This window comes from Arachis ipaensis, chromosome B05 (genome assembly GCF_000816755.2).
Source record: "Arachis ipaensis cultivar K30076 chromosome B05, Araip1.1, whole genome shotgun sequence".
In the NCBI taxonomy this organism is placed as follows: Eukaryota; Viridiplantae; Streptophyta; class Magnoliopsida; order Fabales; family Fabaceae; genus Arachis; species Arachis ipaensis.
The window spans coordinates 113,415,571-113,430,058 of NC_029789.2; positions in this window are offsets into that span (position 1 = coordinate 113,415,571).

Here is a 14,488-nt window from a genome sequence, read left to right on the forward strand (position 1 = left end):
CAATTTATAGCTCACTTAACCATATATATATACCCTCACCCTTACCTTAGCCCCATTATAACCTTGAAAAGACCTCATGATGTTTGCATTGGTACATTAAATATTTGTTGATTGGTTAGATGAAGAACAAAGTTTAGAAAGCATGACTAGAGAAGAGTAGAGTGATTGACCCTAGACACTTGAGAGTTAGAGTGATATACACTACCAGTAAGGGTTCAGTGCTTAATTCTATGTTCCCTGCTTTCATGAGCTATCTTCTTACAAGTTTATTTGCTCTTTATTGTATGATTTGAATTAGTAAAATCTGATTTATGTTTGTCTTGAAGAGCTTATTTACTTTTAACCAAGTAGGTAGAAATATTTTGTATGTAGTTGCATTCATAGGTTGCATTCCATATATTCTATCATTCCTCTTCATTCTTTATAGCTTCTCTTGAGCTTAGCATGAGGACATGCTATTTTATGGTTTATCCTGTGCTCATTTGAGTGGTTTTTATCAAGTCCTTACCCACTTATTCATACTATTCGCATGGTTTTACATTTGCCTTCCTAATTATGTGCTTTGATTGAAAACATGCTTCTTTGGCCTTAAGTTTCCTATGTTTAAATCCTCTCTTATTACCATTAGATGCCTTGATATGTATGTTAAGTGATTTTAGAGATCACAGGATAGGAATGGCTCAGAGGATGGAAAGGAAGCATGCAAAAGTGGAAGGAATACAAGAAGTTGGAGAAATTGCTAAGTTGTCCAGCCTGACCTCTTCGCACTCAAATGGCTATAACTTTAGCTACAGAGGTTCAAACGACGCGGTTCCAGTTGCGTTGGAAAGCTAACTTCCGCGGCTTCAATTTAATATATAATATTCCATAGTTGCTCTGACTCTAGGTGATGCGAACGTGTGCTCCATGCGAACGCGTCGCAGTTCCGAAAATCAGCGTGACAGATTTCTTCTCCAGCGATTTCTGGGCTGTTTTCGACCCAGTTTGCGGCCCAGAAAACACAGATTAGAGGCTATAAAGTGGAGAAATGTATCCATACATAAAGAAGCTTTCAATATTCACAATTTGAAGATTTAGATGTAGTTTTTAGAGAGAGAGGTTCTCTCCTCTCTCTTAGGATTAGGATTTAGAATTTCTCTTAGTTTTATGAGTGCCTCTCAATCCTAGGTTCAATGTTCCTTTTATTTATTTTCCTAATTTAATTTATGAACTCTTCCATGTTACATTTGATATCTTTATTAGTGCTAATTGAGGTAATTCAGAATTATGATTGCTTTCTTTTATTTATTATATAAATAATTTGAATTTTTCCCTTTTGGCTTTGGTTGAGTCATTGGAGACACTTGAGTTATCAAACTCATTGTTGACTAAAAATTGGAATTCTTCAAGAATTAATTCGAGTTCCAATAACTCTAGCCTTTCCCAAGGAAAGACTAGGACCTGAGGAATAAAAGTTAATTCATCCACTTAACTTACCTTCATAGTTAGAGGTTAACAAAGTGGGAAAAAAATCCAATTCTCATCACAATTGATAAGGATAACCAGGATAGGACTTCCAGTTCTTATACCTTACCAAGAGCTTTGTTATTTATTATTTTAATGACTTGTTATCTTACATTACTTGCTCCTTCTTTCCAAAACCCCCAATTTACAAGACTCATAACTAATAATAAGAACACCTCCCTGCAATTCCTTGAGAAGACGACCCGAGGTTTGAATACTTCGGTTATCAATTTATTTAGGGGTTTGTTACTTGTGACAACCAAAACGTTTGTATGAAAGGACTTTTGAAGGTTTAGAAACTATACTTGCAACGAGAATTTATCCGCAAATTTCTAGACCACGCAAAAGTTCTCTCATCAAGTTCCTAGCCAAGTTCTACCCACCTCAAAGGATTATCAGATTGAAGACAGAGGTGCAAACCTTCACACAAATGGATGCAGAATCCCTCTATGAGGCTTGGGAGAGATACACTATGCTCATCAAAGACAACACCAACCAGCTCAAAGAAAGGGAGTACTGGAGTTGGAAGGAATGGACACTATCCTAGCTCAACACAAGGTGATGCAGCAACAAATCCAGTAACAATTTGAGCAAATGGCTAAGAGGATTGATAGCTTACAAGTTGCATCAGTGAATATCACCAATCAACCACTCATAAACCCCAATTTTATGGTTTATCTTGTGCTTAATTTGGGAGATTTTATCACCTTTTCCCACATTTATTCAATGAAATAGCATGGTTTTGTAATTCTCCCTGAATTTGTACTTAAGTGTGAAAACATGCTTTTTAGGCCTTAAAATAGCTAAATTTAATCCACTTTAATTCCATTCGATGCCTTGATATATTTGTTGAGTGATTTCAGGTTTATAAGGCAAGTATTGGATGCAAGAAGTGAGGAGAAAAGCATGCAAAGTGGGAGAACTCATGAAGAAATGAAGGAACTGCAAAGCTGTCAAGCCTGACCTCTTTGCACTTAATCGGCCATAACTTGAGCTACAAAGGTCCAAATGAGGCGGTTCTAGTGGCATTTGAAAGCTAACATCCGGGGCTTCGAAATGATATATAATTTTTCATATGTTGCTTCACGTTTAGGGGCGCACACACGCACTGTACGCGTGCATGCAGATGCTGCACGTGGCCCACTAAAGGTGAAATCACTGGGGGCAATTTCTGAAGTATTTTGGGCCCAATTCAACTCATTTCTGATGCTATTTCATGCAGAATTCAAGTTTGGGCAAGGGGGGAGAAATTGTTTGTAGTTTTGGCATCATGTAGGTTAGTTTCTAGAGAGAAGAATTATGTTAGGTTAATCTCTCTTAGATTTAGGTTCAATTACATGTTTTTATCTTGTTCTCTTTACAATTTCTTGCTTCTACTCTTTCATTCTCATGATTTGTAGTGTTAATTTCCCTTTTGTTCTCCTTTGTGATGATGAACTCATGTTGGATTTGGATCTTTTCTTTAATGCAATTTAAGCTTTGATGTTCTTTTAATTGTTGATTTGAGTTGTGATCTTACTTTCTTTGCAATTGGTAGTTGGTAGATTTTATTGGTTCTTGCAATTTATGATGTTTACTTTTCTTGCATTCTAGGTGTTTGATAAAATGTTTTCTTTAGTTTTTGAGTAGTTTTCTTTACTCTTGGTCTAGGCTAAGGGAATTGAGTGACCTTGAGTCATTGGGTCTCATTGAATTGGTGATTTGAGAACCCTTAGTAATCAATTTGATACCCATTGACACTAACCCACTACTAATCTAATTAGTAGATAGGTTGGGACTTATGGGTTGATGTGATCAAAGCCATTTGACATACTTCAAGTCTAGGAGTATATATTACGTACTTAAGGCTTTTGGAGGTAGACTTAAAGGGCTTGGTCCCTCATAATTATCAATGTATGGTTTGTTGACAAGGATGGTGATCTCAATTACCTATGTCTAGCCAAGAGTACTTTTTATTTCTTTTATTAGTTAATTGTTCATTTACTTTTCTTGCCATTTATTTTATTGCCCTTCTATCAACCAAACCCCTTATTCTTCATAGCCAATAATTGACCACTTCATTGCAATTCCTTGTGAGACGACCCGGAGTCTAAATACTTCGGTTAATTTTCATTGGGATTTGTACATGTGACAGCTCAAATTTTTGATTGGGAGGATTGTTTGTTGGTGTAGAACTATACTTGCAACGAGAATTCATTCATTTGAGGAAATTCTATACCGATACGACAATTTTCTTAAATCAAAATGGCGCCGTTGCCGGGGAGTTGCAATGGTGTTATGTTGTTGGCTATTATGAATATTGTGAATATGTTTGCCTTTTACTTATTTGTTAGTTTTTGTTAGCTTTTGGACTTTGTTGCTTATTTTTGTTAGCTTTTGTTTTTATTTGCTATTATGAATTCTCAACACTTTGGCTATGAGTTTGGCTCAAATTATGTTGTAGGTAATGGGAACTACAATGAGGATGTGCATTAAGGATGTAATAATTAAAGATGGGAGGAGCCTTAAGGGATTGATCAACCTTATTGGCAACAACCCCCTCCGGTTTCTTATGGGTATAATTCTAATCCTAATGCATATCAATCTAATGGATGTGGTGACCCTTATTGTGATTGTCAACAACCACCACCACATACCTATGAACCACTCCCTAAACATGACTTTGAACCACTTTACTCACAAGCCCCTTACCACCAAACACCTCCATATGACCCTAATCCTTACCCACCATACCAACCACCTTATGAACCATATGAAGAACCACCCCAATTCAACCCCCAATACCATCAAGAACCACCACCTCCATACTATTACCAAGATGAACCACCGCCAATGTATGAGAACTTTCAACCACAAGATGAATCACCTCCCATATTTGAAAAAATCACGGCTCAATTTGCTAACATTACCACTATCTTGGAATCATTGGACTCATGCAACAATCAAAGCATCTCCACGGATGAATGTGAGAAATCAACCGAAGAAAGGAGCATGAAGGAGATTTTAGAATCTCAACAAGAGGACAAGGAGATGGGATATATCTTGCAACAAGTGGAGAGTGAAAAGATTGTTAATGAAGAAGAAGTGGTTGAAGAGCTAAGAAAAGTTGAACAAGAGGTGGATTCCAAGTTTGAGAACATTTCCACATCAAGTGGTGTTGTTAATGACTTTGTGGAAGTTGTTGAACCTTCTTCCAATGAGCTTGAATTTGATATTAAGGAGGGTGCGCAACCTCCTAAGCATATAATGAATGATGAAGAATTGGAAGAAGGTGAGCAAGCAACAAATCTTCCTCTTGGAGATGAGCCCACACCAACACATGATCCTTTGGTATTTGAGGAATCTTCTCCTCTTGAAATTGAGGTAGATGTTGAGATAAGTCCCACATTACCTCCAAGTTGTGACGTGAAGAGTGGGGAAGAGCTAGAAGAAGTTGGTGAAGAGGTAGTTGAATATGAAGAACTTTGTCAAGAGGAAAAGATTGAAGTTGAAGAAGCTTGCGAGGAGGTGGAGGTAATCAAGAAAGAGCACAAGGGGGTAGACCTCACATTGTCTAAGTGTGGGGAGGTCCCCCTTCCTAAGTCACCATCCAACATAACATTCAAGTGGGTAAAATTCTTATCTCTAATCTTTACTTTTCCACTTGAATATGGTTCGATTGAGAATGATGGGCAACTTAGAGCTCTTTGTGGAATTAAGAGTAAGAGGGAGATGGTTAGTGGTTGGAAACATCACTTTAAGTTCATAATGGTTGCATCCTCAAGGTTGAATAGTAATGTTTGGTGTAGAACCAAATTGCATGGGTCTAGGAGAATGTTTGGAGGTCTAATTGAGAATTCACAAGCCTTGTCACCCAAATTTAACTATGGTAGTCAACGAGAAGATGGGTGCAAGAACAAGGTTTGGGACCCCGGAATCCATTTCAACATTCAACACTCTTGGGCTTTGTCATCTACCTAAGCTTACTTGAAGGCCTTGTGCGCCTAATTTGGGATCCCGGTGGACATTGGAGATGCAAACAATGGTGGGGATTCAAGGATGAATTCAAGCATAAACCACCCTAGCAAGGACCCCCACCAAATGTCCAACTTAAGGACTTAAACTAAAAGTGCTAGGTGGGAGACACCCCACCATGGTAAACTCTTTTTATTTTTCTCTTTTGTAAATATTGGTAGAATAGGTTTGATTTCATGTTTTGTTTAGTTTGTTGAGTATATTTGGTAGTTTGATATGTTAAATAAGGTTTTAGGGTGTTTTGGTAGCTATTTGGAGGTTTAGAAGGCTTAGTTTGGTGCAAGAACTTGAAAAAAAAAAATTTTGAAAAACAGAGCACCAACCCACGCGTGTACGCACCTGGCGCGTACGCGTGCCTCAAGCATTCTCGACCATCCACACGGACGCGCCATGTACGCGTACGCGTGGATGCAAAAATTCCACCCCCAGCTAAAAACCCGAGAGTTAGGTCTGCACTGTGCGAACATTGGGCTTAAGGCACAAACCAACCCGCGCATGCGCGCACCTGGCGCGTACGCACCGTTGACTCTAATTGCGCAATGCACGCGCACGCAAGCTGTGCGCGTGCGCGCCGATAGCGCCACCTACCCCTCTGGTACAAAAACCAGAAAGTTATGCCAATTTTGTGCCTATTTCGTGCCCGCGACTAACGCGTAGGCGCACTTCACGCGTCCGCGCCGATCGCCACCTTCATCAGGCACGCGCCCGTGCACTGTGCGCGTCCGCATTGCAAAAAAAAAAAAGAGTTTTTTTCTCCTCTTCCATTTTCTTTTTTCCATTGCATTCGCATACTTTTATTCTTTGCATTTTCATTTTGTTTTTATAACTTGTTTTTACCTTCTTTTTTTTGAGCTTCTTATTTGAATAATGGTGTTGAATTTTCTTACTCAATTGTTGAAGATTTCTTGGTTAATCTTGGTGCTTCTTGACTTGTTTGATATTGTTGGGTGATGAAACTTTTAAATCAATGCTTAATCTTGTATGACTCTTATATTCTTTATGCATTGATATGAACTTGCATGTCTTTCATGACCCACTCTTTCTAGTTGAACTTGATGCTTTTGAGTGCTCTTCATGCTTTGACTTTACTCTTGCATCAAGTGTTACTTAATATGCCTTAGCTTATATTGTTTTCTCACTCATATGTTGTATCTACCATGTAGTGAGAACCTTACTCTTATTTGGCATTAGCCCTCGCCTATGTTCTATTTGCCCTGATATCTTTGATGTAGGCTTAATTATCCTTCTTTCTCTTTCCTTTTAGGTTGGCCACCAAGAAGGAAAGAATTGGAAAGGCTTCTAAATGGGGCAACAAACAAGTTCACCCACACAACCTTTTGAAGGAGCTCATCAATTGTAGCAACCCGTCCACCTTGCTTTTCTTTGCATGCACCGAGGACGGTGCAAATTTTTAAGTGTGGGGAGGTCGTCCGACCGACCTCCATAGGTAACAAGTTCCTTTTTCAACACCAATTTTTAATTTTTGTCTTTGTTAGATTAGTTGTTGCACTGCATGATAGGTTGCATGTTAGTTAGAATTTGTACATATTTCACCATTTCTTTTTATGTAGGACCACTTGGTTAGGGTGATGACTTCTTTTCCAAGAAAAATTGTTTTTAGGGAACCTACCAATTTGAAAAAAAAAAATTTTGTGACAAACTTGCTTGAAGAATGTATTTTGGAACATGGTTTTTGAGCTAAGAACACAAGCATGCAAGTTTTGAGCCTTATGGTGTGGTTACATCATATAACCACTTATTTTTCATTCTTGTGTGTATTATTCTCTCTCTATGATTGTAATCTTTGATTTGTTTGATTCTTTATGTCCATTATTCCATGTATGAATGCATTTATATGATTGAGGCAATCATTTCATTTAGCTTACTTACCCAAATAGCCTACCTTTCATCAACCATTGTTAGCCAAATTTGAGCCTATTTAATCCCTTTTGTTCTTAATCTTAGCACATCGCTACCCCTAAGTGAAAAACAATAAATGTCCTTAATTTAGATCTTTGATTAGCTTAGGCTAGTGAGGGTGTGTATCATTTGAGTATGGAAAACTTGGGACATTGGTTGAGGTAAAAGTGTAATTTTTATTTTTGTTAAAAATATTGGGAATTGGGTACATATTCATGCACTATATGTAAAACCATATGCATTAATACATTTGTGTATATATATATATATATATATATATAATATAAGAAAAAATATATATAGAAAAAAAAGAAAAAAAATGCAATAAAAAAGGGACAAAAATGCCCCAAAGTAAAGTCCAATAAAAATCAATGCATATGGAATGTTAATTAAAGAGAATGCATGAGTATGTGGAAAAAGTGAGAATCATGGATAGCTAGGTTGTGTATTAGAATTGTATAGGTTGTCATATGTGTTTGGTGAGAGCTTAGGTTAATCAAGGATTCAAATTTCAAACTCACTTGACCATATACATCCCTACCTTTACCCTAGCCCCATTACAACCTATGAACAAGTCCTCATGATGAATGTATGCATGCATTGAATAATTGTTGATTGTTAGATGAAAAACAAATCATGCAAAGCATTATTAGAAGAGAATAGAGTGATCGAACCTATACACTTGAGCGACTAGAGCGGATACACTTCCGGTGAGGGTTCGATGCTCAATTCCTTGTTCCCGGCTTTCATGAGCTTTCTTCTTGCAAGTCTATTTGAACTTCATTTTGATATTTGAATTGGTAGAGTTTGTGAGTCGTCATATGACCTCTGCCCTACTTGCTTATATATGTTCTTGGAGATTAATTTGCTTTTAACCAAGTAGATAGAACCATTTTGCATTTAGTTCCATGCATGTAGATAGGTTTATATAGTTTCTTTGCATTGAATAAATGTTCATACCCCTTTTCTTGTCCTTCTTTATTCTTAGCATGAGGACATGCTTGGTTTAAGTGTGGGGAGATTTGATAAACCCTGATTTTGTGGTTTATCTTGTGCTTAATTCGGGGGATTTTATCACCTTTTCCCACATTTATTCAATGAAATAGCATGGTTTTGTAATTCTCCCTGAATTTGTGCTTAAGTGCGAAAACATGCTTTTTAGGCCTTAAAATAGCTAAATTTAATCCACTTTAATTCCATTCGATGCCTTGATATATTTGTTGAGTGATTTCAGGTTCATAAGGCAAGTATTGGATGGAAGAAGTGAGGAGAAAAGCATGCAAAGTGGGAGAACTCATGAAGAAATGAAGGAACCGCAAAGTTGTCAAGCCTGACCTCTTCGCACTCAATTGACGATAACTTGAGCTACAAAGGTCCAAATGAGGCGGTTTCAGTGGCATTGGAAAGCTAACATCCGGGGCTTCGAAATGATATAAAATTTGCCATATGTTGCTTCGCGTTTAGGGGCGCGCACATGCACTGTACGCGTGCGCGCTGATGTTGCACGTGGCCCACTAAAGGTGAAATCACTGGGGGAAATTTTTGAAGCACTTTGGGCCCAATCCAACTCATTTCTGATGCTATTTCATGCAGAATTCAAACTTGGGCAGGGGGAGCAATTGTTTGTACTTTTGGCATCATGCATGTTAGTTTCTAGAGAGAGAAGCTCCCTCTTCTCTCTAGAATTAGGTTAGGTTAATCTCTCTTAGATTTAGGTTTAATTACATGTTTTCATCTTGTTCTTTTTACAATTTCTTGCTTCTACTCTTTCATTCTCATGATTTGTAGTGTTAATTTCCCTTTTGTTCTCCTTTGTGATGATGAACTCATGTTGGATTTGGATCTTTTCTTTAATGTAATTTAAGCTTTGATGTTCTTTTAATTGTTGATTTGAGTTGTGATCTTACTTTCTTTGCAATTGGTAGTTGGTAGATTTTATTGGTTCTTGCAATTTATGATGTTTACTTTTCTTGCATTCTAGGTGTTTGATAAAATGTTTCCTTTAGTTTTTGAGTAGTTTTCTTTACTCTTGGTCTAGGCTAAGGGAATTGAGTGACCTTGAGTCATTGGGTCTCATTGAATTGGTGATTTGAGAACCCTTGGTAATCAATTTGATACCCATTGACACTAACCCACTACTAATCTAATTAGTAGATAGGTTGGGACTTATGGGTTGATGTGATCAAAGCCATTTGACATACTTCAAGTCTAGGAGTATATATTACGTACTTAAGGCTTTTGGAAGTAGACTTAAAGAGCTTGGTCCCTCATAATTATCAATGTATGGTTTGTTGACAAGGATGGTGATCTCAATTACCTATGTCTAGCCAAGAGTACTTTTCATTTCTTTTATTAGTTAATTGTTCATTTACTTTTTTTGCCATTTATTTTGTTGCCCTTCTATCAACCAAACCCCTTGTTCTTCATAGCCAATAATTGATCACTTCATTGCAATTCCTTGTGAGACGACCCGGAGTCTAAATACTTCGATTAATTTTCATTGGGGTTTGTACATGTGACAACTCAAATTTTTGATTGGGAGGATTGTTTGTTGGTGTAGAACTATACTTGCAACGAAAATTCATTCATTTGAGAAAATTCTATACCGACACGATAATTTTCTTAAATCAACCACCAACTGGATGGGGACAAAATGCAGAAAACCAAGAAGATCAGCAGCAGGAACAAATTCAATATGTGCACAACCAAGGCTCAGGCCAAAATGAAGTTTATGGTGACACCTACAATCCATCCTGGAAGAACCATCCAAATCTCAGATGGGGAGATAACCACAATCAAAACCAACAGTCCTGGCAGAAAAATTCAACCCAAAATAACTCAAGAAACACAAACAACCACAACCAGCAAAACACTAACCACAATCCATATAGAAAATCTCAAAACAACTACTCCAATTATAGCTATTATCCACCCAATAACCCAGCCACTAACCAAAACACCTATCATCCATCTTCGACACCCCACAACTAGCCATAAATACCAGAAGATACTCAAAGAATCTCAAACCTGGAGATACTAATGGAAAAAATGATGAAGCATCAGGAGTTAACAAGCAAGAATCAAGAAGCTTCAATGAGAAACTTAGAGAGGAAAATTAGACAACTGTCCAAGCAAGCAATGATTGAAAGGCCAACAAGCTCACTCCCAAGTGATACCATTCCAAATCCTAAAGAAGAATACAAAGCCATCCAACTGAGGAGTGGAAAAACCTTGGTGAGTAACACTGAAGCCAATAAGAAGCCGATGGACAATGACAAGGCCATTAGCAAGCATGATGAGGCTAACAACAAGGAAGAGATGACAGCAAGCAAGAGGGATAAAGAAGAGCCTAAAGAGAAAGATGAGCAGCTCTAAGCTTCAAGGAAAGGGAAGCAAGTAATGGAGGAACCCTCTCAAGGACAGAAGCAGTTGGAGAAGGCTTTTACACCTCCCATGCCATATCCTTAAAGGTTCAACAAAGAAACCAAGGATCAACACTTCCCCAAGTTCCTTGAAGTCTTCAAGAAGCTGGAGATTAATATCCCACTGGCTTAAGCATTAGAGCAGATGCCTCTATATGCAAAGTTCTTGAAAGAGCTCTTCAACAAAAAGAGAAGCTGGCATGAGAAGGAAACCATTATGCTCACTGAAGAATGTAGTGCTGTGATTCAAAGGCGCCTCCCACCAAAGCTCAAGGACCCTGGGAGCTTCTTCCTACCTTGTACCATTGGTAGCCTAACCATTGATAAGGCACTATGTGACTTAGGAGCAAGCATCAATCTAATTTCCTATTCTATGATGAGAAGACTATGCATAGAGGAAGTAAAGCCCACACAAATGTCACTAGAGCTCGTAGACAAATCATTGAATATCTCCCAAAGGAGTGATTAAAAATCTCCTGGTCCAAGTAGGGACATTCATATTCCCAGTAGACTTTGTGATCCTGGATCTGGGAGAAGAAGGAAGTGACTCTATTATCTTGGGAAGACCCTTCTTGGCCACAACAAGAGCCATCATAGATGTTGAACAAGGAGAGCTGACCCTAAGAGTACATGATAAAAGCATTACTGTGAATGTCTTTCCAGAAGCACAGAACAATGATGAAAAGGAAAAATGGATGGAGGTTGACAAAGAAGACTTGCAGTGGAAGGAAGAAACCAACAAGACAATCATAAATTCTCTTCCAAAGCAAGAGACAAGCAGCAAAGCAGGACAAAAGGAGAATGAGACTCTAAAGAATAATGAGAGAAAGCAAGAAGGAAGTGAGGTGTTAGCCACTAAGAAGACAGATTCCAAAACACAACCCACTGTCAAAAGAGAAGAATCATCAAAAAAGGGGAAGAAAAGCATGAAAAAGAGTCCAAAAGGGTGGAAAAATAAAAAGATCCCAACTGAAGAATTTTCAAAGGGAGATAAAGTGCAGCTAATTTATCAGCAGTTGGGGACAAATCAACAATCTGATGATTATTACACTATCAATCGGATACTCTCACTGGAGCATGCAGAGATTGAACATCAAGGCACTGGAAGAAAGCTTACTGTGAGAGGAGACAAATTGAGACATCACAATTATCAACCACCCTAATGAGGGTCCAATGTCAAGCTAGTGACAATAAAAGAGTGCTCCATGGGAGGCAACCCATGATTTAATATTTTTGCTTTGGTTTTAATTTCAATAATCAATGGTCATTCTAGCATGAATTTGAGTTCGCATGAGTATATTTGATAATTGCATACATTGTCTTGAAGCATATGCTAGACTTCTAAGTTTGGTATGCCTGAAGGCACTCAAAAAAATAGCTTCTCAAGCTTTCTTAGGATATATGCTTACTCATTTTGATGGAGAGTATAGCCAAACATTAAGTTTGATGTTTACATATGCAGAGAATTTCAGAAAAATCAATTTTGTTCATAGGATCAAATTTATGAATAGATGGATCATACATTGCTTCATAATTTTTAGCTTATGGTATCATAGTAAGAAATAAAATGTTCTTTATAATGAATGTGCCAATTGTGACAAATACTTATTGAGTTTTACATGGATCCCTTAACAGAGAACAAGTTTGGTGTCCACCAAATCTTTGTTCAAAATCTAAGGAGCATGGTTGGTCATTTAAATAAGGAACATGTAGAATTATCTTTATTTGTTACTCACCACCACACCACCGTACCAAAGTTTACTCCAATACTTACCATTTCTTTGACTTAATTTTGTAGGACAAAGAAGATTGAGAAGAAGACAAAGAAGAGGGAGCAAGCACGGTCATGAAAAAGGAAAATGAGGGTCACATGTGCTTAGAAAAGCGTGCTCTCTTGGGAAACAAAATCTACATGCTTTGAACTCTTAGAGGCCAAACTACATGCATCCAATGGGGGAGCAATCCTTGTCAACCTTCAACTATGCATGCAAGCCATCCATGCTATAAGCTCTCCACAATATTTTGCTCAATCTTCACCCTTCATTCTAGCTTAACCGAACCCCCCCCCCCTTTTGCAACATCACTTCATAGCTCACATATCCTTTCTCTCCTCATACAAGACTTTCTCATCCATTTACTTTTGTTTCACTTACACCCTCACTCCAAACACGGTATAGCAACCCATTTCTGCCCAAAGATAACACAAAATATCCTACATCAACTTACCTCCGATACCATTTCCCAACAAGACCGAAGCCTACATCTTATCTTCTTCTTTCTTTTCGTTTAATTCATGGCTTCTTCAAGCTCTAGAAGAAGGAAAGGCAAGGAGCCAATGGTGACCAAACCATCAACCTATGATACAAAGAGATTCAAGTCTCAATTCCATGAATCAAGGTATCATAGGCTCATGGAGTCAAAGCATGTCATTCCAGAAATGGGCTTTAGACTAAGGGGTAGAGAGTATCCTGTCATGAGAAGAATTATCATGGAAAGGAGGTGTGAACTTTTGTGTGAACCTTTAACAGACATCAGTGCAGTTATGATAAGAGAATTCTACGCCAATGCTGTGAAGCCAAGCCAAGACAGCCCCTCTTATAAGAGCTATGTCAGAGGTGTTGAGGTAGATTTTAGTCCACCATCAGTCATGAGGGCCCTACAGTTGAGAGTAATAACCTATGGAGAGCTTAGCTTTGAGGAAAGATTGCAGGGTGAGAATGACCTTGATGAGATACTACAAGGGTTGTGTTTTGAAGACAGAGACTGGGAAAGGGACTCAGAGGGAGCTCCAAGCCACCTGAAAAGAATAGATCTCATACCTGAGGCCAAAGGGTGGTATGAGGTGGTGAGGAGGTTTATACTCCCTACTGGAAACACCTCAGAAGTTACAATCCAGCGAGCTATCCTGATTTATTGCATCTTAAAGGAAGGAGAAATCAACCTCTCACAGATCATAGCAGACAGCATTCAGAAAATGGCTAAGAATACAAGCAAATCAAGTAGGCTTGGTCATCTAAGCACTATTCTGAGGCTATGCAACAGGGCTGGAATGCTCTTTGAAGATGAAGATACAGAGAAGGTGAAAGGGGGAAGAGGAATCACTAGGCGACTAATGGAAGGTGCCACTGATGATGACAACCAAGAGGAAGGAAGAGCCCAAGGAAGAAGAAGAAGACCACAAGTGGAGGAAGAACAAGCTCCTGGTGCCATAGACATGAGCCAATTGCAAAGAGCTATTGAAGAAATATCTCAACAAAACATGAGAGCACAGGAGCAGTATTTAATGCAACAAGAGCTATACTTGCAACAACAGGAGCAGTATCTGAAAGATCGAGAGCAACAACAACTTTGGCAACAGCAAATGATGGATAAACAAGACAATTTCCAACTCCAGATGCTGGAACAACAAAGGGAATTTCAAGCTAGAGTTCTAGAGGGGCAAAGAGAACAATCAACAAACTTTCGAGAAGCATATGATAGATTGTCCTTGCTACAGGCCAAGTATGGGGAATACACTCAAAATTTGTATCAGTGGAAGAACATATATCATACCATTGGAGAACATAGGCACTATGATAGAATAGAGTATGATATAGACATCCAATCAAAGTTGGATTACTTGGTCCACA